Source organism: Gallinula chloropus (genome assembly GCF_964237585.1).
Source record: "Gallinula chloropus genome assembly, chromosome: Z".
Classification (NCBI taxonomy): domain Eukaryota; kingdom Metazoa; phylum Chordata; class Aves; order Gruiformes; family Rallidae; genus Gallinula; species Gallinula chloropus.
Genome location: NC_140089.1, coordinates 51,938,527 through 51,962,492, shown reverse-complemented (window position 1 = coordinate 51,962,492; position 23,966 = coordinate 51,938,527). Strand labels below are relative to the sequence as shown.

At 40.0% G+C, this 23,966-nt stretch overlaps 1 long non-coding RNA gene across 1 annotated transcript; it reads left to right on the top strand.

Annotated features, from left to right (window-relative positions):
• The first annotated feature begins 14,598 nt into the window (after positions 1-14,598).
• LOC311203850 lies at positions 14,599-22,642 on the top strand. Its single transcript, XR_014617985.1, has 4 exons — positions 14,599-14,662; positions 16,720-16,902; positions 18,860-18,993; positions 22,236-22,642. It is a non-coding gene; the product is annotated as an uncharacterized lncRNA (long non-coding RNA).
• The last annotated feature ends 1,324 nt before the right edge of the window (positions 22,643-23,966 follow it).

Below are 23,966 nucleotides of genomic sequence, written 5' to 3'. Positions count from 1 at the left end.
TTTCTGTATCTAGGTAAAAAAATCCCTTGGAAGTAAGAAGTGTTAACAAGATTATGTGAGCAAATGATGGAGGTTACAGGCCAGCCAATTGTGAAACACAACAGTGCTATAAGTGATGTGTAGATGTGTTACGTGCTTATTACAGCTAACATATATACACCAAAGATTGCATTTACCAGAGTCTGCAGTGTCTGGAGATTCTCAGCTTTGTTTATAAATCATACTTAAAAATCTCTATCTGAATTACAAAGTAACTTCTCCCTTCTCCCCTGGTCAGATGGTCGTTTGTGGGTTTAGGGTTGTTTTTTGTTTGGTTTTTTTTTTAAACTGAAGGCTTTTGGTTTATGTTCAGGTTTTTATTTTGTTGACACATTAGGTTCATACCGTAATCATAGTTTGTTTGGAATATATAGGGCTTTCAGTTTCCAGTCAAGCTGTGCTCTAACTGAAGTGATTCAAACACTGTTGCGAATGGTTCTATTGCAGAGAAATAGTTGGGCTCTTAAAGCTTCTGCTGTAGCAGAAAGAGAGCCAGGGTCTTCAAAGGGTACATTCCTAAAGTTATGATAGATTTTTGCCTGATAGCCTCTTTGTCATGATTACCTTTGTTTTTTCAGTTTCTAGAGAGGTTATTCACTAAATAAGGGATATCATAAGAGAAATCCAGCAAAACCACACAGAATTCAAATTCCATATGAAGAACTCAGGTTGCAGAGAGCAAAACCACACTGTGACAGAGTGAAAATGTTCTCGGTTTGGACAAATTCCAATCTGAAAATACATTGAGAATGCACTTTAGTTCACAAACAGTTGGCCCAGCTTACTGAATTAGATATCCAAGAAAAACACCATGATGCTGCTTTCTTGTAGTACAGGACGCTGCCTTCAGTAAGCAGTAACTGATACTCCTCTGTTCCTGTATCAACTGAAGCTAAAGGTACTCAGCTGAGTTCATATTACAAATTGGAGTGAATTTGTAATACTTTGGGGAAGAAAGAGTCCTGGTGATATGCCTGAACTGTTGTGGAAGTCCAAAATTCATAATTAGGAGTTTGAAATAATGAAGTTTGAAATAATGCAATATGATTGTCCTGGTTTTGGTCAGGATAGAGTTAAATTCATTTCTAACAGCGGATGGAATGCTGTGTTTGGGAGTTAAAATGAAAGCAGTGCTGATAACACCCTGATGTTTCTAGTTGCTGTCAGACAGTCAAGGACTTTCTCAGCTCTTCATGAGAAAGGAGGGGCGAAGCCAGGACAGGTGACCTAACTGACCAAAGAGAGTATTCCACGCCAGTTACGTCCTGCCCAGGATATCGGGGGGCTGACGGGAGGAAGGCCTGGGGCGGCTCCGGGACACGCGGTTCTTGGGGGACGGTCGGGTTCTGGGACGGCTCTGGGTGGCACGGCCTGAGTTGTGTGGTTTGGTGAGAAACTGCATTGTGTATCAACAGCTTCATATATTTTTGCTCTACAGTCCTGTTAGCATTGTTATATTGTATCTTTCTGTTATCTTAGTAAACTATCCTTATCCCAACCCACAGGCCTCTTATTTCTTGGTTTTGGGGTTATCTGCCCCTTCCTCTTCCTTTTCCCTTCCCATTCCCCCCCCCCCCCTTCCCTTTTCCCTGCTCTTTTCCTTTAAGGAGCAGGAAGCTGCGTGGATCTCGGCTCTCAGCCGGGGTGAAACCACGACAATGATCTAGCCAATAGTTGGAAAAACCTGTGGAAATCACTCAACTCTACCCCAGATTCTGCTGAAGAGGTGATTCTGTGTCTTGCTGGAGTTGGCTCTTAAACCAGTTGGGGTCCGTAAGGAAGTGGGTGGATGCTGAAGGTCTGTTTATATGCCAGAACCCATCACCGTGATATGCCTGAAACATGGTCTTCCTGGAAAGAACAATGTGAGAAAAGCCAGGAGTCTTAGCTGCACTCAGAAGCAAGAAGAGGCTGTAAGAGAGGGAGCTGAAAAGCTGGGAGGCCTCACCTGGGAAAAAGCAGCAGCTGAGGAGATTTTTAATGTGTATGGGAGAGACTCTTGTCAGGCACTAGCAGTGGGCCTTAGCTAAGACTGGGCTGGGGAACTGGTTGTCTTGGCAGATCTTCGTGTAGTACAAAAATAAATTTATAAAATTTATTTTACAAAAAAAAGGGTCAAACATTTGGCTGAAATACTGAATTAGTGTGCCAAATCTAAGCAGAACATGCATGGACTTCAGTTGGGACAGGTAACATTTCTGAGGCTTCATCAGTAATTTTTTTTGTGAGGTCATGGGATGCAGAGCGGTATTGAAAGTTGAACTGCTGAAGTGACCCCATTTTTACCAGGTCTTCCAGTTCATCTCTCCTGCCCTAGAACCTCTCATCTCTGCCCTGGTGTCTCTTGCCTCCATGGTTTTTGGTTTCTCACTTGCAAAAGTTGACTGTCCTTTGTATCTTCTTGGTTTTTAGTTTTTACTTTACTTTCAAAGCTGGGGTTGGAGTATATGTATACCCTTCTAGTATATGTGTCCCTACAGGACACCTATGTTATAAAACATGCTGAGGAGCATGTGTTGAAAGAAAATAGTGTATAAGACACAATGTCAATAAAGCACAATAATATTACAGTGCAATATAATATGAATTCATGGTGGGGGAGACTGAAATTCTTCATTTGAGTGTTTTTCTATGCTTTGTATGAAGTGTTTTACGCAACATGTAACCAGCTCACAGAATTGAAATACCAACCCAGGCACCCAAATCTCTGTATGACTAGGCTGATTTTTATTGATTTTACAAGTCAATAAATTCTGAAGGTAAAGAATTAAGTAGATGAGTTAATGGATTTCACAGGGCAATTCTGCTAATCATTAGCTGTGGTTTAAAGTCTTCCTCTTTATCACTCTCCTTCACACACATTTAAGCAATCATTGTCTTCTGAGAACTGGTGGGTTTTGGCTGAGAACTTTTATTCCTAGGACAGACAGGCACACACACAAAGACAAAACCTAAAAGGGCTGCAGATGGTCTCTTTCCTCCAACCAAGTCACCTCTTTGGGTATCACTCTGTAGAGTGGTGGTTTTCCCTGAGGGTGATGGGCCTGTTGCAATACAGTAGCTACCACTTGAGTTACCACAGGAAGGCAGTGACTTCCCCACTCTTTCTTGTGGCTGAAATACAATTTTTCTTTATTATTTTCAAAGTCTGTCTTTCACTCGTTTGTTTACGTGCTTTGCCTTCATTACCTCATATATATATACATCACTGCTGGGAAGTGTCCTGAAGGGAAGGCACGCTGCTTTCTAGCAGCAAAGACTTTGCAGAATGAACATACATCTCCTGTGAGATGTTTGCTGGTGGCCAGATAGGGGATGTGGTCTGATCGTGATGGCCCACAGTAAAAGCTTTCAGTTGTAGTTGAACTTGCACCTGCATCTTAGTGCTGCTCTTGCTGCACTTTAACATACTTAGGTTATGGGGTGACATTTGCAGAAATTATGCTGATTTAGAGAAGCTGAGCTCAACGTAGTGCTGAGCAGCGGTGTAGAGCTGCTCAGCAAGATAAGGGTTTTAAAGGCCAGGCACACCTCTTGCTGCTTTGCTGCAGTGTGCTGTACTTGGGTGCTCCTGTGTGCTGTTGCACTGTGTTCTGGGGCAAACAGTGCTTCCAAAGGGGCAGCTCTTTTTTGCACAGCTCAGATACTTGAGTCCAGCTGTTTCCTGCCACTGTCTCTTCATTGAGGCAAACAGTGGGAGAAATGGCTCAATAAAATGAGTTGTCAGTGCCAGGCCATTAACAAATTTAAGATTTAGCTAGGGCATAGCTTTTAGTCTCTGAAATCATCTGTCGTCATCGCTGTTCTACAGAGCATGCTGTTGGTTGCTCCTCAGGTCCTCACTTAGACACGGAAACAAACAATGTTTGGGCAGAAGAGCACAGCTTACCAACTGGAGCTGTATTTCTGAGAGATAGGTTTCTGTGCAATTCACTATTGCAGCTGAGTACAATGTATGGATATTTTGCCTAGGAGAAAGTGTTATTTGCCCTTACAAATTGAGATACCTTGAAGTGCTTTAGCACTTAGAAGAAAGAGTAGGAATGAAGGCTTGGGGAAGTGTACTCTGGTTTAGCTGTGTTCACATCTTATGTAATGATAATGCTTCTGCAGTTTATCAGGACCAAGGTTAACCAAACACAGAAGTCTTATGAAAGGAGTTTCTGAAGCAGTGCATTGTAAAATGCACACAGTTCAGTCTTAAATCTATTGGACTTCTGAGGAACAAATATGCAGAAGCAATTACATCAGCTGCTTGCATAGATACATTAACCTTTCCACTTCACCTTCTGTTTGTGCTTGTTCTGTAGTCTGGTCTGGGTCTTTCTCGTTTGCAGACACACTAAAGTTAATAGCAAGACATGTCAACTCATACTTCCAAAAAAGAAAAACGATTTCTTTTTACCTCAGAATCTGTTGCTGAAGGACATTCTGGTAAGTAAAAATCCTGATTAAGTCTTTGCTTTTATTAACACTTGCATTGAAGAATGCTGTCTGATAAAAGTTCAGTTGTATCTCCCCCAGTGGAGAAAAGTAAGAACAAATTATTTTGAATAGACCTCAGATTAGTGTCTTTGGTTGGCCAGAATTTGTCTTGTTTAGTGTGCAATATAATCTGTCATAGACAGCTTGAAACTTTTGCTTGAGAGAAAAAAAAAGTGTGAAGGGGTCTTCTATAGGTAGACTTGAAACTGACATGTATACTGGAATTACAATTTCGTTTTTAGTTCTGTAGTGAAAAAATAGTATCTTATGCAAAGGTTTATTATAGGTGATCATTAAACTCTGAATCTCTAAAACATTTGGAATAGTAAGCATTGATTTTCCTCAGAGCTGTGTTCCAGACAGTGCTGTAATACTACATATGCCTCCTTTGCCACGTTGATCTCCCTAACGCAAGTTTACACATGCTGTAGGCTGTACAAAGCCTGTGTATTTTCCAGGTCTGGGACGCAAGGCAATGTTTCAGCAGTCATCACTGTTCATTAAATTCAGCCATCTACCACAGTTTTTATTCCACAAGTATGTATCTAGAAGTTACTTTAACTGATTGTCTGGAGGAAGTTTGCACCTCCAGCAGACATATTAGTACCTCGGATTTTCTAGTTACTCTAACTTACAGTGGAGCAACAGTTCCTTTTATGGAGGAACCTTCAAATGGAAAGTTTTAATGTGAAAAATAGAAAAAATGTTACCTCTTATTTTTTTCTTTAGTAAAAGGAAAGACATAAAACCTAGCAATGAGAAAATAAGGGTGATGTCAAACACTGGAGGTTTGCAGCCGAGTTTCTCATGTGTATCTGTCTTGTCAGGATTCTTACTCATTAGGTGGGAGTGGCACAGAATGACACCCATTGTGTTACTCTGTCTTCCCAGCCTCTAGTGAACAGTCAAGACCAGTGCAGCATGTAGCATCATATCTCGAAGGACCACACAAACACGTCTTTGCTTTAAAAACCTGCACTGTATGTTGCAATGGTGCTAAAAGCAATAAAACGTTATCACCTGCTCTGTGTTATGCCATTCCAGCTTGAGCATTGGATCCTCTGGTGTGAATCCGTTTCGCAATCTTCAGGACTCTGCATCAGGGTTGTTGACAAACTAGCTGGATGACAAACTTTGGAATTTAGCATTACTGATTTTCTAGTTGATTGCACAAATTGTCTCTGGGTTTGAAATTATGCCCGCATGATGTTACTGTCTTTCATCTTATGTCCTCGTGTCTTGAAACTGTGGTCAGTTTTTATCAGCAAAGGTACAATATAACTGAAGTACCTGAGCAGGGTTCTGATTCTCTGAGCACTAGCATGAAATTTCAGTCAGAAAACGCCTGAGCTGGGGATCAAAGCAGTACATATAGCTGAACAGCTAACAAACTGGCTTTTTTTTCTTTAACTTTTTTTCTGAGCCTCTAAATTGTTGGACTTGCCTTGCAAATGCTCATGAAACGCACGGTTAAATTAGCCTCAGCTTCACTGAGAAAAACACTAGAAACAAAAAATAAAGGTACTGAAATTGCTGATTCACATTCTGAAAAATGTGCAAGTGAAGAAGACACCTGTGCACCTCCACAAGCAAATCTCACAGGACACTGAGATCACTGTAGCCTGTGTGAATAAAAGGGGCACACACATTTTTTTAGTGCTTGTGCTTTGCTTTTAGCCTGGTTTTAGTCTGTATTTGAGAATTGATCACGCAATGGCTCATCCATTCAAGATACAGGCTAGCATGTTTTACTTTGCCTTGCTTTTAGAGTATACTAGAAGATACTAGTCTGAAGTTCTCACATTAAATTAGATTTGCATTTAAACTTTACATTGAATTATGGAAGCTTTGGGGTACAGGATAACTCTACTTTTACCTCGTAGTTTCATTCTAATACTTGTTTGCTTCCAAAACAGATTTCTTTAAAAGTCAGTAGTGTAAGGTGGACATTCAGTTATGCCTCTTATTGTCTTCCTCTTTGGGCCCTCAAGTCTATGCACATATGTAGCACTCACTCCTGCAAGAAAAATTATTTTAGACTGGCAATTACACAGATAATTATATAGTCTGTTGCAAACAATATAGGCATCTGGCTCATTAACATAGACAGTATTGTAGATCTAGCTGTGTAGTTGTGTTGCTGAGCCTATTTTGGATGGGGTTTTTTTTGTAATGATGGTGGGTGTAAATGCATGTTCCTCGTGGTGTTTCTGCACATACAGAACCTTTCAGCTGTACTTTGGAAGAAATAATGATTGCTTTTACCTGGTTCAGTTGCGTCAATGTGGCAAAAAACCCCTCAATTTATCCCCTAAGTTGTTTATTAACTTCTAACAAGCAAAATGCATTTGGCAGACTCGGATCTTACTTGGACAATAGGTCATAGTTAATAAAGACAGAACAGGTAACGCCTTTTTTTTTTCTCCAGTGCTCCTGTCCATAAGAAAAAGACCAAAACTCAGATCTATAACTGTAGAAACTTGTGAGTGGCCAGTGCTTGTTCCTGAGAGGGTGTTTGCAGATGCTTTTCTAAACTGAAATGAGCTGAACAGTTGTGGATAACTGTAGGAGTGAACTTCAATCTAATGTCCCTGTTTGCAAGGAGAGCAATGCCCCTTGTCGTCCAAAGAATGTGACATATGAGGTCTCAGAGGTCTCCACTGGAGCTAGTGAATGGATAAGCACTGCCTTAAGTGCAGACCTCTGGTAGTTATAAGTCAAAATAGGCAATTCACTTAGAAAATGCATGAAAAAGTTTAAAATAAACAGGTGAAGAATGCAAAAGCCCTACAGAAAGGTCTTAGCTTAAATACTTCTTTCAAAGTTACTTCCCATGTCTTCTGTTCTCCTGAAACTGATATTTCATTATGCCTTTGTAGGCTTTTTTCATAGTCCTCTCACCTGGGAGGCTGCTCTCCTGTGCAGGTGAAAGTAAATTGTCAGTTAAGGTTGACTTGGGGAAAGGAGTGAAAACAGGGTAAGACATACCTCTCAGAATATAAGTGGCTAAAATTGCCTCCATAAACACAAGTCTCTTACCCACTGGAAATGAACATTTATTAAGACATCACTTTTTAAAATCACAAAATCTGTTGTATTTTTATCTTCTAGATAAGATGTGTGATCAGATAAGTGATGCTGTTCTAGATGCTCATCTCAGTATTGATCCAGATGCCAAGGTTGCCTGTGGTAAGTATAATACAGATAGAGAAAGAGATTAATGAAGTACAAGAAGTAATTCTTGTTGATATAACATCCCATGATCAAAAATCCTTGCAATAGCTGTCTGGCAGTCAGCACTTCCACAGTCAGTCAAGAGGCCCACTCTGGCATACTGCCTCAGAGGAGAAGGAAAAGCAGGAAAAAAGCTGCAAATAAATGTTCAGAAAAAAAGGAAATACATCGTACTCCAGTACAAACTGAAAATGATGAAGTGTAAGAAGTAGATCAGGAGAAGCCAGTGGTATCAAGGAACATTATGGTGGACATGGGTAATGACAATAAAGAATCTAAGAAAATTATGGGAAAAAGAGAGCTGGGAAAAGTGTCAGTATGCACTTTTTCATGGAGTGAGTAAAAAGTGTTAATAAAACTTAAAATCCCAGAGTGCTAAATAGATATTTACTGAGCCCTTACAAACACAGAGTGATGCCCTTGGCTCACAGAAAGTTAATTGCACAGCTCATTGAATGTGATTCTGATCGAAGTGGCTTGTTTTTTCTTGTGACTTTCTGTTAGGATGATCCTGTATTCCACATGGACATTGTCACTAAGAAAAAGAAGTCATCCAGAGGCTAAGAACATACCAAATTGGAATGAGTTAGGGTGCCAGTGGGGAATGGACACAGAAAAGGGATGTTTCTAAAGAGCTCTCTGAATATAGTCATTTTGTTAGAATACACTGTCAAGGCCATAGCTACAGCCTGAAGGATGACCTGCTTCCCACAACTACAGTGACCTAATCTGACTCTTTGTCTGAAGAATTGCATGTGATCCTTGATGCACAGATGTGAGTAGTGAGAAGATATAGGGAGAGGGTTTAGCATGTGTTAGACTTGATGAAGCATGCATTTCAGTATTGCAGGCAGTTATGCTTCCAGAACTGCCAAAAAGCTGGAGATGGTGACAGAGACATGCTGCAAAAATGGCAAGGACTGAAAAACGTGTCATAAGAGAAGTGAAAAACACTATCAGCTGCTCTTATGGAAAAAGAAGACTGTGATAAGACACGATTGCTTTGATAAATCTCTGATTTCTTTAATCTGTGGGGAAAAAAGGTATCAAAACGGCTCACTGCAGTCAGAAAACTATACATGTAGAATATATACATCTGTATGTATCTATAAATAACACAGATATATAGATATACACAGAGACACATAATGATCGATATACCACCCTATATATCCATATACACTATATATATATATAAACCACCCCCAGTGAAAAGCCCAAAACCTTATATAGTACCTTTTTCTTGGGTAGAGCAGATGAGGGTGTTGTTTGGGCTCACTTATAAGTTGCAGCTGTAGGTGTAAATTGTAGCTCCTGAGCTGTGTCTTCTTTTGGCTGAATTGTAGCAAGATGAATCTTTCTTATTGTGATACTAAAAAAGCATCATTGTGCCATGAAGTCTTGCATCACCATCAAGCCTTGCTGGCTGTAATGGGCCTTGGAGAGTTTGTAGGGCCTGTTGGTGGTGACTGCAGCCTTATTCTTTCATCTCTCTAAGCTCCAGTTCTTCAACTTTGTGTTCTTCCAGAGATGCTTCTCCTTTTTGTAGTGGAAAATTTAGAGATGTTCTTCTCTGCCTCACACCTTGTCCTGGTCTCAGCCGAGATAATTTTCTTCGCAGGAAAGAAGAAAACCATATGGGGCTGTGTCTTGGTTTTGTGCTGAAAACAGCATTGATTGATAACATGGGGATGTTTTTGTTACTGCTGAGCAGCACTTACTCAGTGCCAAGGCCTTTTCTGCTTCCCACCCCACCAGCGAGTAGCTGGGTGTGCACAAGGAGTTGGGAAGGGACACAGCCAGGACAGCTGACCCCACCTGACCAAAGGGGTATTCCATGCCATGTGATGTCATGCTCTGTATATAACTGGGGGATGGGGACAGAGAAGGGGACGGCGGCAGTGTTCAGAGTAATGGTTTTTGTCTTCCTAAGTAGCTGTTACATGTGATGGAGCCCTGCTTTCCTGGAGATGGCTGAACACCTGCTTGCCCATGGGAAGCTGTGAATAAATTCTTTTTGCTTTACTTATTAAACTTTCTTTATCTCAACCCACAAGTTTTCTCACTTGCCATCTTCTGATTCTCTTCCCCATCCTGCCCAGGGGGTGTGAACAAGTGGCTATGTGGAGCTTAGCTGCTGCCTGGGATAAAACCTTGACACATCTGTAATATAAGGTCTTTTCCTCCAGTGCTGGATTCACAGCACCATACATGCCTCACATATGTAGGTGGTCTGCTAGGGTGTAGCAGACAGGAAGAGCACATCTGGTTAGTAGAGCGGGGGAGTGAAAACAATGGTACCAGGATACAATGCACTGAGGTGATAAAACTGGCTGGTGTTGATGTATTCTATACATTTAGGGCTACTGTATTATTATGGACTCTGACTGTGTCCGCAGGGTAATTCAGAGATACCGTGCCAGCTAGGGTGTAGCTTAATAGTTCAGTATAGGCCAGTTCCTCTTGCAGACAGTGAAAGCTTGCCCTGTACCAGGTTCTCAACTGCTTGTCTGGAATATCTAAACTAGGATGCCAATTGAATCTAGCTTGATTATCTTTATGTGTGCAGTTTTATAGCATATTTCTGCCTGCAATATTTAATCTTGAAATCAAACAAAGTTATTTAAATGAAATGATGACTGCATAATGTAAATGCTGGATGAAATTTAGCTAATGTATGCTAATGCAAGGGGGAAGGGAGCAATTGTATGCCCATATATAGAAAGTAACATTTGCAGTTCACTGCAAGCACCCAGAAGAGAGATTCTGGGGTTGTAATAGGCATGTATTTCTGTGAAAAGGGTTGGTGCTCAGTAGCAATAAAAACCCAGGCTGACAGTTAACGCTTGCTGGGAAAGGAACAAAGAGTGAACTGAGAACAGCATTAAGTCATATAAATCCATGGTTGCCTCTCTTGAATACTGTGTGCAATCTGTTTTTCTTTCCCCATCCCCAAAAGGTAATGAATATGATCATAGCCGCACACAGTGAATAGCCTAGGCCTCCTTACTCTGGAAAAGAGTGGATTTAACTAGATATGAGATAGAGCTATACAGGTTCTAATGATGTGAATTTTCATGATTGTTTGCTATATGTATTAACACAAAACAGAAGAGTTTGGAGGCCAAATGGATGCTTGAAACAAACAATGAAATAAAAGTTGAAATGATTCTACACAAAATTTGTGATGAAGTTGAATTGCTTCTTGGTCCAGGATGCCCTAGATGCTAACTGTGTGAATTACTGTAACAAAGATCTACCAAAAACTGGTAATGCCATGTGCTAATATATGAAGTCCCTTTGGCTTCAGGAAGATCCTGAGCTGAAATTGTTGGAGACCAGGAAAGTATTTGCAGAAATAGCATTGTATACTTGATCTGTTCTTTTAGACATTTGCTGCTGGCTACTGTGGAGGTAGGACAACTGGGTAAGATGAACTCCCCACATGCAGGCATTTTAATGTTTATAACAGCTGAACAGTGGTTGCAAACAGACCCATATCTATGCTAGAGCTTTACACAAAGTTTCCTCTGAGTAAATCTTTGTTCATAGAATGATCTTCAGGATCTCCCTGTTTAACTGTAAAGTAGTAGCAGTGAAATTCTGATGGTTTATCTTTTTCTTGCAGAGTGTGTAGCAAAAACTGGAATGATTTTGCTTTGTGGAGAGATCACATCTCGAGCTATAGTAGATTACCAACAAATCGTAAGAAAGACCCTTAAGAGGATAGGGTATGATGACTCTTCCAAAGGTGAGTGAGACCCTTCATCTGTTCATTCTGGGGTCTGTTCTGTGGGTGAGCAAATTTATGTTTTTATGATCTTCCAGAAAATAAAATTAAATTTGTATCTAAGCCTAAGGGAAAACTGCACAGATGTTGACAGGCGTTTTTTACTGCTTGGTACTGAAGGAGCTATTTTAAGTTGGAATACTTGAAAAAGACTTATTCTTTATGGTGCCAGGTACCTCTTGCTTCTCTGATGCTGAAGTAGTATTTGCACAAATGTCAGAAGGTGGTTACATCTGCAGGTTTCTACAGAGAAAGCTTTAACACTAATGTTTCTTGTCCTTTGGGTACATATGCCAATGAAATTTGAAGTTCACACTCAAGGAGATTCTTTATGTATTCTTAATGTATTTCCCAAAGTAGCTTCCTTTCAGCTGTTGAACCCCTTATGTTACTACTGCCTTTCAATCTTCCTATAATTTTTTTTCTTTAATTTTATTGAACCTACTGCAAGAAAAACTTTTGGTAACATCTTCCATTCTCCTCTCCCAGCTTTAATACCTAAATGGTTTGAACTCCAGTCATCATAAGCAATGTAACAAGCTTTGGTGGAGTAGCTTGTAGATTATACTTATCCCCTCAGTTTCAAGAGCTCAAGTTTCAACTAATACTGCTAAGGTGCTCACATACCGACACGGTTATATAAACATCCCGATTGTCTGCTTCTATTAGCAGTACAAAACCTTTGGAAGTTTACGTGATTATAGTTTTAAAAGTTTTACTAAATAATCCCTAAAAGCTTGTCTACCAATTTGTGAACTCTCAAGAATGTATAACCTAATTTTACAAAACTCCCATCACTAGGACTGGACTACAAGACTTGCACAGTTTTAGTGGCTTTAGAACAACAGTGTAAAGAGATCAAGGATGCGGTCTCCCAGGGCAAGAGTGACGATGACATTGGAGCAGGGGATCAGGTAATGGGACTTAATTCCAGGCACTTACTCAATTTATCCACAAGCAGTTAAAATTGTGTTGGACCAAAGCCTTTCCTTAAAGGCTGTTGAGAGAAGTGTAAGAATCCACAGCTGAACACTGTCCACTCTCTCAATCACCAGTAGTGCAGAAAAGCAATGCAGCCTCTACTATTTGCAGTAACTTTTCCCATATCCAGTGGTCTTACTGGATAGAGCTAAAATTAAGGTATACATATCTCCATCAATAGCCGTCAGTTTCTGGCCTTTGAGTCCCCTGTTTTTATTCTTAGGCATCAAATGTTCTGTTATCTTAGTTGTCATGTGTGGGGAGAAGACTGAGCAGTCTTTATGAGCTTTTATTTTCTATTAGACCTTTGCAGTGGATTCTTAGAGAAGCTTGAGGAAGAATCATTCTTGAGAACCAGTCCCTGCTGTGGCTCTGATTCTTGTGCATGCAGAAGAGTATTCACCCTACATGTTGCTGCTGTTGCTTTCTAGCCTTGTGTGGTTTTCAAGTACTATGTGGCAAAGACTGGGGTGGTAATGGAAAGAGAAGATGGAAATGAGAGGCTTACTACTTTTTCAATGCAGTTCCCTCTTTCTCAATACAGGGTTTGATGTTTGGCTATGCCACTGACGAAACTGAAGAATGTATGCCCTTAACAGTCCTCCTGGCACACAAACTGACTGCAAGAATAAAGGCTCTGGAACGGAATGGAACGTGGCCCTGGGTTAGACCAGATGGGAAAACACAGGTTTGTAACACAGATGCATAATCTGTAAGGATGAGAAACAACAGAAATGAATATACAACAAAAATAATTTACCCTGTCTGCTACTAAATCACAATTCATGTTTGCTAAAATGGTACTGTCATCTTCATGTTCCCAGGTGCAGGGAGTTTCATATAGTGCATTTGTATATAGTGCACATGGTCAGTTTAAACTGTTCTATCAGTGTTTGAGCAGGCTTCTTCTAAAAAACACTTGTATTTTGCAGCTTTCCCCCTGGAGATTAACAAATTAGTGACAATCAGCTGTTTGTTTTTTCTGAATAAGTATCAGCATTCCAGAAGTGTGAATGGGAACAGTGCAATGGTTTCTTAGTTAGAACAAGGCTGTTGTAGATTAAAACCTCATATATAGTATATCTGATGAGTGGTCAGAGCCACTGACAGCTGTGTTGCAGAGCTGAGTGGGTGAGTCACTGAGCCTACTGTAAGAGTGGCAGTCTCAAAGCTGTAAATTCTCTATGTTCCAGACTGTTTCCAGGAGAGGAAAGGGAAGCTATATGTACATGATTCCCAAGACAACAAGGTGTTTTAGTCTTAATTTCTGTTGCTTAGTGAGGATGAGCTGCACCAAGTTATACTGCTGCAGTTGTTGCAGTGTAACATGGATTGTCTCCCAACCTTTTGCTAGCAGTACACAGAATAAGTGAAAAGACTGTTTTCTTTATGATTTGTCTATCCAAGCATTTTTGAAGGATGAGAATGTAGAGAGGTCTTCTAAGTCTGTAAGAAAGCCAATAGTAAATTTGGAGAAATGCCAGTATACATGTGCATGTACATAAAAGTCATGCAACAGGTAGCAAAGGAAACAGCCCATCACACCATGATCTACAGTTGCTCATTTTATCACGGTCTTCCAAAAGCTATTTTGGCTTTACTTTGGTGTTTAACTACTTGGAGTTATGTTAACATGCCAACCTGGGAATAATTTTAACATCTGCCAGTAAAGCACTAGGCTTCTGCAGCTTTCTTCTTGTTATATTGCTTATATCTGTGCTGATAAATGTAATATCCTTTAGCCAACTCTTTTGGTAGTGGTGTTTCAGTACTCTCTGTATTTTTATCCATACTTTTTCATCCCATTTCCCTTCATCTATATAATTTTTGCTGCAGAAAAGTGAGGTTCATTTTAATTTTTCAAACTGGTGCTCATGGCCTTGAGTGTTCACTGTGCTTTTTTTTTCTCCCTAGGTCACAATGGAATACAAGGAGAGCAATGGTGCAGTGGAGCCCATCAGAGTGCACACAGTTGTAATTTCAGTACATCATGCCCCAGACATACCTCTACAACAAATACAGAAGGAACTAATGGAGAAGGTTGTTAAAGAAGTAATTCCAGAGAAGTATCTTGATGAGGGCACAATTTATCATCTCCTTCCCAGCGAAAAGTTTGTAGAAGGTGGTCCTAAGGTATGGTACCTTGAAAGAGGACAGCCTAAACAGACTTGGATTCTATTTTGCCACATGCTTCTATTGAACAAATACATTCCATTGAACAAAAGTACAACAAACTGGTATGCCTTTAACCAAGAAAGTCTACATATTTTTGAGGAAGCTTCAGTCATTTATGTTGGAGTTTTCCTACTGGACAGCTGGTATCTAAACTGAAGCTGTACCTGCTTGGAGGACCAAATGTAGGAATCCTTGGAGTTTTGTCTTTCTCACAGAAAGTATTTTAAATGACCAAAAACCAGCCTTAAAGTTATACACTAAAATGCGTAACTGGAAGTTTCTCTTCACTTTCACAGTAAGAATTGGACCCAGAAATAGCTACAGGTCTAATCTTCTACAATGGAGTTATTCAGAAAGCTGTATAAATTTCAAGGGACCTTAATGTGTTAAGTGTCTGCCCTGTGGTTTTGGCAGGGATAGTTGTTTTCCTACCAGCTGGTATTGTGCTGTGTTTTGGATTTAGGACAAGAATAATGTTGATTACACACTGATGTTTTTAGTTGTTGCCAAGCAGTCAGGGACTATTCAGCTTCTCATACTGGTCAGTGAGAAGGTGGAGGGTACCCAGGAAGCTGGGAGTGGACACAGCCAGGACAAGTGACCAAACTGACCAAAGGGACATTCTGAACCATACAATGTCATGCTCAGCATATAACTGAGGAGTGGGATGGGATGTGGGATGGCTGAAGAACTAGCTGAGCATTATTTCAGGAGGTGAGCAATTGTGCTTTGCATCACTTATTTTGTGTATTATTTTATCATTGTTATATTATTATTATATTATACAGCATGTTGTTGCTGTTGTTGTTGTTCATGTTGTTGTTATTATTACTTCCCTTTTCTGCCCTATTGAACTGCCTTTATTTCAACCCATGAGATGTAAAAATTGTTTTTATTCTCTCCCTCATTCCACTGTGGGGGGAAGTGAGGAAACAGCTGTGTTGTTGCTTTAGCAGCTTGCCAGGTTAAACAACGCCAGTCTCAATAATCATTAGAATTTAATGTGTATTCTGCTTTCCAGGTGCTGGTACTAGGTAAGCAGGTCATTCCTATGAAACTGTAAAGAAAATTCTTATACACAACTGTCTAGTTTTGTAAAAAAAAAAAAAAGTTGTATAAAGATTTCAGTGAAAGGTTACAACAACAAGGTGTGCTTACAGTCGCACTGGGATGATGTAGGGACACCACTTTCATTGAGAAATGAATGTCAACTTTACTCCAGTGTTACTGATTTTGGGGTTTAGAATTTGTGGATTAATGCAGTGTATCCTCCTTCAGGATGGAGTTTCTCAGTGCTCTGGAGTTCATTTATCAGCTTGCAGTCACCAGTTTTGCTAGTCTGACAGAATGGCAGTAAATCTCTGATGACTGAACAAATTGGATCAGCTCAGCAAGTTGCAGGAGGCAGATAAAATTCCATGCAAGAAAGTGGGACTTCATTACATGGGGGCATAGGCAGGCAGACAGAAGAATGAGGAGTAGTACCAAGTGTTCCTTGTGCCACTTAGTGGACAATTAAGGTGAAATCAGCTAGAATTTCTCAGTATTCTTGTGCTGGCAGCATGAAGCTGCAGCAATGTGAAGTCCCTGCTTCCCCTTTAGTTTCTGTATCAAAGTGAAGTTTGTTAACCTTTTAGGTCATATGCTATCTGCTTTTCCGGAGGGATTTTGTCTCTCTAAATTTTTGGCCTCCACCAAGTTTTACTGAGAGAAGTCTTGGCCAGTAATCCAGGGACAGTATTCCATGATTGCTGACTTGAAGGGAGCACACCTTTCTCTGATGTTTACTGTTGTACCGCGCTCTTAACAGCCTTCAAAAGTGACTGCAGCACAGTGCCTTAGTGTATCTCTGAAATGTAGACCTCACTCATTAAGCAGTTGCATGTGAAGGCAAACACTCTGAGCAACAAGTCCTCCATGCAGCTAGTACAAAATGAAGCTGTACCAAAGAACCTGGTATGGGGTTGGGTAAAACTGTTGTGTCTCATGCATTTGTTCAACTGTTTGTCCTGCAGAGTGATGCTGGACTGACTGGCAGGAAAATCATTGTGGATACCTATGGAGGCTGGGGAGCCCATGGTGGAGGTGCTTTCTCTGGAAAAGATCCCTCCAAAGTTGATCGTTCTGCAGCATATGCAGCTCGCTGGATTGCAAAATCTCTGGTCAAAGCTGGTCTCTGTAGAAGAGTTTTAATCCAGGTAAGAGCAACTGTGAAAGTAAAATATCGTAGCAGAAATGCTGTCTCATGGGAGGCCAGCCCCTCTGAATGTATCCTACCACCACAGCCCGGCTCAAGTTGCAGAAAAGCATTTCTCACAGTAGAATGGGACTGCAGGAAATCCCTCTTGGGCCTGCATTATTAAGAAACCCTATGAGGGAAGACAAAGACACAGGCCAGGATGGTCCTTAAAAAAGGACTCTGTTCTCAGTAATTCTTTTTCCTAACTCGTGCCATCCCTGGTCTAGATACTTGTTTGCATCACCTGTGCCTTCACTAGTGATCACTAGGTGCTCTAATGATCCTCTGCATGCCCAGCCAGCACTCCAACCTGAGCTGGACAGCACACCACAGACAGTTACATTAGCAGTGTCTAGACATAGTTGTGCAACCTGCTGTACCATATGGTCATATAAGTTGTAACTTAAACCATTTAAAACTGTACTTGAAATTATCTTAAAGCTACCATAAGATATCTACTGTGTTGTCCTGGTTTACTACTATGGTTTGAGGCATGCTAAAAACAAGATTCAGTTGTTTTTGAGAGTTTAAAACAAAGAAATTTTATCATTATTATATGCTTCAAGGAAATACACTTCCTTGCCCACACCTTTTGGGTTTACTAAGTCTATGAAATCAAAAGAGGTGCAATAAAATGCTGCATTAAAAGGTAGGAGTGATCTGCCTGATGTTTTGCTGCACAAGTGTATTTTTAAAACTTTCTAGTTTCTCCAGAGATCAGAGGAGCGACCCATTGGATGTGGCTATGATCAATGACATTGTATCCAGACATCCCAATTGGGAAAAAGACCCTTTGTTTTTGAAGTGCACATGTTTGATACCAGATTAAAGTTTGGAGTTAGTCAAGGAAAAGGGAGATTGGGAAAGCACAAATGGTGGTGGCTACCAAACTGTTGATTTTTATTTTTTTTTTCCCTGATGGGGCAGAACAAACCTCTGATTTCTTTGCACATTTTGAGTGGCATTTTTGAACACATACATCACTGTCATAATTCTTGAGTTAGGTGGGGCTGTTGTTATTCCAGTAATTCCCAGAGACCCTCCTTAAACACCTGGGCCTTACTCTAGATGAGGCAAGACTGAATTTGTTTAACAGCAAACTATGGAGATGTCAGATATTCGCAATGAAGGTAAGATGGGAGGAGAGAGGAGGATGGAAGAGCAGAAAAGCAAATGTCCTGTCAAGATATAGAAGGCTGGATTGAAGATGAACAAAAGGAAAAATGTATCAAGTGGAAATAGAGAAGTCTTTTTAGGCCATTAATGTCTGTGTGTTATGTGTCAGCCTCCCCTGAGGTTGGCAATTTCTGACATCCAATTCTTGGATGTCAGAAAAGGAGCTGTAGAGCACCTCTGTCCTCTTTTGAATGAAGTGAAATTACAGGGAATACTTCCTGCATTACTCTATTTACTTTCTGATACCTGTGTTTTAGAAAGTACATGGAAATACTGGATGGGGTTCCAGGGAATGCATGGAAATAACTCACTCTGGGAAAACAGGTCTGTGAGTACTTTAGGAACATGGAGCTTTTTCTCATGTTGTCCTAGATAATCTTTTCTTTGCCTCATAAAAAAAAAACCAACCCAGAAATATTTGTAGATCTTAGAGTCTCCATTCTGAAAGGCATGAAATCTTTGTGTCTAGCTGAGGCTGAAGGATGCAGAATGGCAGAATCTAAGGTGCTTTTGAGGGATGTCACTTAGGTCTGATATTTAAGCAGGCTGAGCATTCTCTGAAGAAAACATTATTTTCTAGTCTAAAAGACAAAACCCAAAAACATATGCCCTAGCTTTCTTTAAGCAGAAATGATGTGCATAAAATATTTCACTGATACTTAAGATAAGCCTTTCTTTTATCTTAAAAAGTAAGAAGGACTGTTTTAACAGTGTTTGGGTGGTATGCATGTGTTTCACAGCTATCATATGCTATTGGTCTGAGTCATCCTCTGGCTATCTCAGTGTTTCATTATGGAACATCAGACAGATCTGAAGAAGAACTGCTTGAGATTGTGCAGAAAAACTTTGATCTACGCCTTGGAGCTATCATAAGGTTTGTGTGCTGGTAGTATTTACTGAAGGGAATAATATTTGTAATGCTTTTGGTACCAGTTTAATGTGAAAGTGTCTGGCTCCTAACCTCATGAAAATTACCTGCATGACGCATCTGTAAGTGTGGTAATTTCTGCTCATCCCTCACCCATGCCCCCAGTACAACATACAAGCACCAATTCCTAAATGTGGGCACAAAGCATGCTGAATAAGACCAGTCTAAAGGATACCTTGTTCTGTCTCTCAGAGTGACCCTGGCAGTGTGCTACACTGCAGTTCATTAGGTAGGTGGTAGTGTGTAGTGTGCTTGGTAAAGTAGAATTAGAAGGTAGTTAGGTTTGCCAGTCTGTTTACAGAGTGTGTCAGGGCCCCAATCTGGAAGCCACCAGAAATACTGGCTCTTTCTGAAATGAGTTCTGGGGTAAGTATGGCTTCCCCGCCTTCAGTGGTTGGGTTCAAGATGGAAGGGTTCTGCATGGAAAGGTTCCGGTGCTCTCACTTCACGAACGATGTGACTGAAGTGAGCAGGATATTATGGGCTGTAATTCCATCTTGCCCATGCACAGAAGCAGAGTGACACACTACCACAATAGTGACAGTATGGCACTTGCTGTTGCTGTTCTGAGGATATCAGGCATTAGTCCAGAGAGAAAAGAGCACCTGCAAGTGACCAACTTCTTCATGAGGTGTGAATGTAACCAGCATCCTGCTTCAAGAAAACTGAACAAGGACAGTCTGTCTCTAGTTGTCATGCAGTCTTGTGCAGCCTGATTGAAGTCAATTAAAGTTAATCAAAAAGGAATCCAGCTTTCTTAAATGTTCTCTTAAGCCACTGAAATATCACAGACATTTTAAAAACAGAGCAAGAATAAAAATCTTGCCATGAGATGAGCTTTCTTGAAGTGAAAATTCAGTTGTGATCAATTCAGGAGCATCAGTGAGGCTACTATGCAGTCAGAGAGGACAAGAAAACCTGAACCTACTCACATTGCCTCCAGCAGCCACCTTCCCTCCTGGAATATTTCTGGACCTGAAAAACCAGGTCTTTTAGACCGACACAATCTTTACACTTGAAGAAGCATGGCAATTACCCTTTTCTTGAGAGAAGAAAGGGCTGCAGAGAAATAGATCAGACCTGTCCTTATCAGCAATTGCCCACTTACATTCTAGGGAGCTGTAATTTGACCCTAGCATTTGTCCTTCTCCCTTTCTAACTCAAATGAATCTAACTCAAATGAACTTTCAAGAAGTAGAGCTTCTTGCCCGTTTTGTAGTACAGCTGCCTAAGACCTAGTGGTACAGGCTCATCTTCTCAGTCCTGAAGAAGGTTTAAAAATCTGGGCTGATTTTCATCTAACTTGACAGGCTGGACTTGTTAAAAGTTTAATGAAATATGCAAATAAGGGAAAGAAACACTATATCTTTCCTCTTTTAAGGGAGCAGCGACCCTGAGTTCACCCCTTAAGTTCTTTGAAATTGACAAGTGAGCTCAAGCCTGAGATAGATACCAGCAAGAACTTGGCTTCATGGAGAGAAACCTCTTTGTCACTTTGAGCAATTCAAGTTTTAAAACCTCGGTTCTAAAATGCTAAAACGTACATATTAACAATCTCATTATTTGAGGGAATTTTTTTTCACTATTTGCTTATCTTTTAAATCCAGAGCTGTTAACATCATTGTAGTCTCTATATTCCAGATGAATCTTGAGTGTATTTGACTCTGAGGGGTGAAATGTCAATGTATTAGTGAAAAGGAAGTCTCTTTTGTCTATTTTTTCCCTTAAGAAAGGAAGCACATTCTGACAAGTTATATCAGCATTTTGCTGGCTTGGCCAGCCATTCACACTTCTTCAGAATGCTTCCTGGTTTTATATGCTGAGAGTAGAGATGAGGTGTTTCTAACAGTCTGAGACAATGCAAGGCGTTATGGCAACTCCTGTTGCTCGGGAATGATTTCGAAGTGTTACCAGTTCACCAGTATAATCAAAACTGTTCTTTGCTCTTGTCATTATGGCAGTTCATCACAATCAGTAAGTTGTGTGCTGGCTCCCAGATGCCTGCCTTGATTTGGTGGGCTCAAATATGCTGTGTTTTTAAAATACCTTATTATAGCCCCGGTAGTGGTGAAGGTAGTGAGAAGGGAAGAAAGCAGGCAAACATGTGAGTAATCTTTAGTGAATATTTCCTTCCTAAGCATCACCTCACAATTTTTAAAATCTTGTAAATAATGCTGGCTATCCATTCTGATCAACTGTGCACCAAAGTACTTAATGATGTCTTACTTTTTGTTTAGTCAGCACTTATGTTTCGATGGCTTTTGTATTAGTGTGAAGGCGAAAATGTCTGTAGTAGTCACTGGAACATGTGATCATGTTGTACAAAATATTGCCTGAAACAAGATTTAGCTGCTCTATATGACAAACATCCCCCTAAGTGCAAAAATGTGTAATCTTTTCACCATCTGAAACACATCCATTATCTCGTTTGTATTTGTGTTTCTTTCCTTACTTTGCCATTCCTCCACCAATTTTCTCTCTAGCAGCTTACAATGTAAATCATTACTTTCAAATGTGCTTTCAAAGGTAATTAAACAACATAATACCAAATAGAACAAAGCACAAGAAGCAGAAAATGTTTCAGACCTTTCATGAAATGAAGAGAATTTTCCCTTTGGATACCTGTGGATAACCTTTTAGCATAGGTGAAATTCGCTATATTATGAAGGCTAAAAAGCAGTAATCCTGACTTGCATCTCCATTATTTATCTGGCCATAATCAGTGTTAAGCCTTATTCTAAATAGTGGCTTTGTGCGTCTATATAAACAGTTAAACCTCCATAGTTACTCAGTCTACTAGATCATAATCTTTACTGCTTCTTTTGAGATCATCATTGCCTTCTCTGGCACAGTAACATTAGAAAATACGCTCTATTACCCTTGCAATTACACACTGATGCTTGAACAGTTATATTCCAGTTGTAATGTTTCTGCATTGTAATGCTTTATAAAGCCTAACTGCATACTTAACACTTCTGACATGGTTGAAGAAAGCTGTCTGTTCTAGTTGTTTTAAAATTGACACCATCATCTCAATACCTTTCGTGCTGGAAAAGGCAAGGAAACCAACACATAGGTTTTACTGTCTTTCTTCCAGGGATAATATTGATTATCCCTCTGATGTGTCTAAATCATAATATATGCTGCAGTAGAGTTAAGACTTGTTTTTGTTTTTCTTTTTCATTAAGGGATCTGGATTTGAAGAAGCCAATCTATCAAAAAACAGCATGCTATGGGCACTTTGGGAGAGAAGAATTTACATGGGAAATACCCAAAAAGCTTGTGTTTTAAGCTTTTCAGAATGTTTCATGTAATTGACAGGTGATTTAATGATGAAGTAAAATTTCAAGCTGTTCAAGACAGGCCTGTACCTACTCTTTTAAAAATTATATTCTGTGGTTAATAGATCTACTGATAACTATTTGCATTTAATCTCTTTTATAGCGGTGTCACATTTAAATGTATACTCCTCCATCTAATGCACGTTTCAGCTTTGTCTTTAGTAACTTCTCAACAATATAGGCCTGTGATCAAATTCTAAGTGCACAGATGGTTGAAGTCATTCCTGTTCTGCCAGGGAAGCCCACTATTGGTTACCCAGTTAACTCTGAACTGAATTGGATGTAGTTGGTGAGGCAACTTAGAGCAGCTCCGCGTGAGAGGAAAGCAGTAAGAGCACAAATTGCTGAAATTCTGTGGGCCAGGACTTCCATGAGCACAGCTTTAGTTATGGTCCTTCTAGTCCAAGCAAAATAGCAATGTCAGAATATTGTTCATTATAACGCTAAAGGAGGTAAATGCACGTTCCTTAGCTATGAGGTAGTGCTACCTGTTGGCTTGTAACATTACAGTCTCGTAGGCATATCTGTGAAAACCGATGAACTCCCCATCTTGCAGCTCTTACTCATTTATAGCTCCTCCTCCTCAAGCTGGAATTTCCCATGTCTGCATGAATCTGAATTGGCTGTACAACATTTCAATTAAATTTCATTTGGACACTTCTGAAATGTAAAAAAAAAAAAACCCATCCAACTGTAAAAAACACTTAAAGGACATTATGTTCCTTTGACTTCTCTGGCTGACAGCAAAAAGCAGAGAAAGGGAATTCAAAATCATTCAGCTTCTCTCCAAGGTCTAGAAAGGATGAAAAGGCTTGTGTATAGAAAGTAGCAGATCTAGCAAGCAAACTTACAATCAAATTGTAAATGAAGACAGAATGTTGGACTGCTGTAACTGCTCCTACTTAATGTGAGGGAACTGTAACAGGCAATTAAGCAATATGGTTACCCTGTCTCTAGTAAGGGAAAAATACAGGTTTCAGTGGGGAGTCTAATTGAATGCAAGTAGATGAATATAAGATTTGTCTCAAATAAATTCTAAAAAGCTGTTTCCTTTCACGTAAAGACTGATCAATCTGCTGTTCCATTGACAGATCAGAGCTCAAGTGAGGTCATTTTACCTGTTCCTTACCTGGCTTGGGACAGTTAACCTGGTAAAGTGCAGTAGTGCTGCTATCAGTCTTGTGATCTACAGAAAAGTCCTTTTTTCTTCCACGAGAAAAGCAAATTTGTTCCTGGAATAAAAGATGCAATTCTTTTGTGGGCTTTTATTTTTCCTTTTTTTTTTCTTTATTTAATGACAATTTTTCCTTTTTGTCACAGGACCCTGGGCTTCTCTCTGCTTGAAACTGATCCAATTAGGCATGAAACATGTCCTTAAACTTTAGTAAAATTTGTTCAAATAGGATATAGTAATGTAGCTTGCTAAAATATCTGAATTAACTTCCACTTTTACTAATATAAGGGTACAAGGTTCAAATGGCAGGGGATTGCAGAGATCATTATGTGGTAAACTGACTGCAGTGACCTTTAGAAAGACATTTCAGTAGATGAGCATATAGTCTCAATTGTACAGCTATC